Source organism: Mandrillus leucophaeus, unplaced genomic scaffold (assembly GCF_000951045.1).
Source record: "Mandrillus leucophaeus isolate KB7577 unplaced genomic scaffold, Mleu.le_1.0 Scaffold139, whole genome shotgun sequence".
NCBI lineage: Eukaryota > Metazoa > Chordata > Mammalia > Primates > Cercopithecidae > Mandrillus > Mandrillus leucophaeus.
In genome coordinates this window covers 2,451,064-2,454,604 of record NW_012101354.1, presented here as the reverse complement: position 1 = coordinate 2,454,604, position 3,541 = coordinate 2,451,064, and the positions used below count along the sequence as shown (strand labels likewise).

At 51.0% G+C, this 3,541-nt stretch overlaps 2 protein-coding genes and 1 long non-coding RNA gene across 4 annotated transcripts in view; 2 read left to right on the top strand and 1 right to left on the bottom strand.

Moving 5' to 3' along the window:
* Positions 1-1,450, bottom strand: part of APH1A (APH1A gamma secretase subunit) — a 16,810-nt gene extending 15,360 nt beyond the window's left edge. The window contains exon 1 of the mRNA XM_011973621.1: positions 1,145-1,450. The gene's annotated coding sequence lies outside the window, so the exon portion shown is untranslated. The remainder of the gene's footprint in view (positions 1-1,144) is intronic.
* The window catches only part of LOC105534769 (chromosome unknown open reading frame, human C1orf54), a 19,738-nt gene that overhangs the window by 12,296 nt on the left and 3,901 nt on the right, over positions 1-3,541 (top strand). The gene's annotated exons all lie outside the window — the stretch shown is intronic.
* LOC105534768 lies at positions 1,695-3,012 on the top strand. Its single transcript, XR_001005327.1, has 3 exons — positions 1,695-1,755; positions 2,593-2,764; positions 2,936-3,012. It is a non-coding gene; the product is annotated as an uncharacterized LOC105534768 (long non-coding RNA).

Sequence of the window (3,541 nt, the reverse complement as noted above, 5' to 3'; positions counted from 1 at the left end):
TGGATGGGAGTTTGGCAAGAGGAAATTGGAAGATAAAATAAATAAGTGAAATAATCTGGTTACCATCTACTCCTTCATGAGTCTGTTCTAAAGTCACAATAAAGAGAGCACCAGGATTTAGAGGCAGCAAGTGTAGATTGGAAGGGGAGTTGGGTGACAACTGAATTAGAGGGCATTATGGACTGAAAAAATCTGCAGTTTGGAGAAGACTGGAGAAGGGCACCCACAGACAACAGGTTTATTCGCAGTCCATATTGGTAATTCTCTTCTTTTATTTTATTAAATATGGTGTTGAAACAGTGTGCTTGGGGAAACGGGGTTGAGGTTTTAGAATCTTTCTTTTTGTAAGAATAAGCACATTGTTAAAACATAAGGTAAAATATCAAAAACTACTTAGAATAGATTTAAAATATTCACACCTACCCACCCCCACCCACACCTCTGTCCAACAATGTGCCTTTTGCAGTTGGTAATTATGGCAGGGACAAACTCACTTAAAATTTTTTTTTAAATCGCTACCCTCGGGACCCTAATCAGAATTGGGCTGCCCCCTTGCGGTCTCTGCGGCGTACTATCTTTAACCAGCTCACAATCCTTGGCCCTGCTCTCCTCTCCATTGTACTCTCAAAATGCAAGCCGCAACGACAACAGTAACGTCTCAGTTATTTCTGAGACTCTCTAAACTCTGGACTTGCCTCCCTCCCCTCCTTCAAAGTCTTTCGAATCTTCTCTAGGGGACAAATGAAGGCACTGAAGCTGGACAAAGCTATAACCTAGGAGATCAGGGACCTACCCCATTCTGTTCCCCGTGCTTGGAATCAGATAATTCAGGACGCCGGGCCCAAGAAGCCTGGACAAAAAAAGTCAGGAAAAACTGAGTTTCGTTTTGACCTCTAGCGTCGTGGCGGGGTGGCATCTGAGCTGGTAACGTGCGTGATAGGTTATGTAACAAAAGGGCCGGAGGAGCCGCCCCAGCGGGAGCCAGAGAGGACGCGGTGTTCTCGGCTGCAATCCCCACCCTCCTCACCCAGCAGGGCAGGAGGCACCCAGCTTGGAGGAGAAAGGGGTGGGGGAGGTGAAAGAGAGACCAGAGAGTCACGAGGGCTGGGCCGCCGAGAGCGGGAGAATATACCGTGTCACACACTTCCATTCTCTCACATACACGTTGCAGACACAAATCACTGATGGTTTCCACGTGCTGCGCTCGTGAGCGGAGGTGTTCAAAGAGGGGGCAGATGAGTTAGTTCCTAAGACGGAACCGGGGGTCCCACGTCCGGAGGCGCACGCCTTCAGCGGCACAACCAATCTCTGCACACTCAAGCTGCGCGTCTCTGGCGCATCACCATCCTATTTAAGGCCACGGACTCCGCCCTTTTCCTCCCCTCCCTTCTTTTCCACTCTTTTTCCATCCTCCTCCTTTTCTCATCACCGGGTCCTCTCCGGCAGCCGCATGTAGGGGCGGAGCACGGAATGCTTCCCTTACAGCCAATCATCACCTGGCTGCCCTCTATTGGCTGAGGCCCTTTGTACTGTAGCAAATGGGCTATGGACTTCAGTAACGAGAATCACGTGTTACCGGCGACACAACCAATGAGGGCGCGAGATCTGTGTAAGCAGGGGGAGGCACGTGCCAGGCCGCACGTGTCTGGGAGGGGGAAGGGGCGGGGCCCCCTGAGAGGCGGAGGTGGGTAGCCAGACCCGGAGAGAAGGTGAAGGAGCTGGAAACCGAGCCAGGGCTGAGCCGGCTGACAACAGGTAAGGATATTCGGAGGAAAAGCGAGCTGTTAGGGAGGATTTGGGAGTGGATTTGGGGGCTGAATGCAGATCTTGGTATTGGGAGGGTTTGCATCACGTGGCAGGTGCGAGCCCAGAGAGATCCGCACAGGGATCCTGATCTTGAAAGATTGGGAGAGGGCAGGAGGCCAGTCTTTATGGGGGCGGGTCCTGTAGGGTCACCAGGTGGGTTCGCGTGCGCAGATTGACCTCTCGTGGGTGGCATGGCTTAGGTGAAGAGGCTTGCTGCGGACTCAGGTTGGCGAACAGCCCTGGCGAACAACGAGCGGAGGGGAAGGTGTCTTTCAAGTCAGGTATTTGAATTGAGGGAAGAAAAGAACGGAGGCCGCGTCAGGCAGAGAGCTGCTCTGCGGCGGCCAGAGAGGGAATCCCAGGTTCTTAATGGGCGCGGGTGGGGGTAGAAATGTCTTTTTCTATTGTGTCTGAGACTGGTAATATTGGGGAGGGGGAGAATAAGTATTATCCCACGCAGTACACCCCAATCTCCCAGTCCATTTCCTAATACTTAAACTCCGGTTTCAAACTCCCTCGCTTTGCTCTTCAGTTGCAGGTTCCGATCTTTGGGTACTCCAGGAGCTGCTCTCCAGCCCCTGCTTCTGGACCTATGGATTCTCCATCTAGCATTTCTTCCTATTCCTCCTACTCTCTCTCTTCGTCTTTTCCCACCTCCCCAGTGAACAGTGACTTTGGCTTCCCCTCTGATAATGAGAGGGAGGACAAGGGGGCCCATGGGCCCAGGCCGGACACTGTTGGGCAGAGGGGAGGTTCCCGGCCCAGCCCGGGTCCTATCCGCTGCAGGCATCGATCCAAGGTTTCCAGTAACCAACATACACCATCTCATCCGGAACAGCGGGGTTCGGCTTCTCCTATGGCAGGATCTGGGGCGAAAAGATCAAGAGATGGTGAACTGGAGACCAGTCTAAACATCCAAGGTTGTACCACAGAGGGAGACCTGCTGTTTGCCCAGAAGGTAAGAGAAAGCAGGTGAAAGGAGACTCTCCTGGAGTGGCTTAGCACCCAGCTGGTTGATAAGGACCCTATAAGGATAGTAATGACTCCCAGATTTGGAGGTGAAGGAAGAGCCACTGCTGGTGTGGACAGTTCTTGGTCTTCTCACAGCCTTTGTCCTGTTTTCCTACAGTGTAAAGAACTCCAAGGATTTATACCTCCTCTCACAGATCTACTCAATGGGCTGAAGATGGGTCGTTTTGAGAGAGGTAATCTCATTAGTTGCATTCATTTGGGCTAGGTTCATTTCTCTCTCTCTTTCCCTCTTTTGATGTGTATTTCTCTTAAGTTCTTGTTTGGGGCCTATATTACTCCTTTTTTGCTACTATGACTTAATTATTATTATTGTTATTATTATTTTTTGAGACGGAGTTTTGCTCCTGTTGCCCAGGCTGGAGTGTAATGGTGCTATCTCAGCTCACTGCAACCTCTGCCTCCTGGGTTCAAGCGATTCTTCTGCCTCAGCCTCTCCAGTCGCTGGGATTACAGGCGCCCACCACCATGCCCAGCTAATTTTTGTTATTTTTAATAGAGATGGGGTTTCGCCATGTTGGCCAGGCTGGTCTCAAACTCCTGACCTCAGGTGATCCACCCGCCTCGGCCTCCCAAAGTGTTGGGATTACGGGTGTGAGCCACCTTGCCTGGCCCGACTTAATTTTTTTTAGATCAATCAATTTTAGCCCCCTTCTGTTCGTCCTTTACCTGACTACATGCTTGAATCTCAATCCTTAATCTCTCT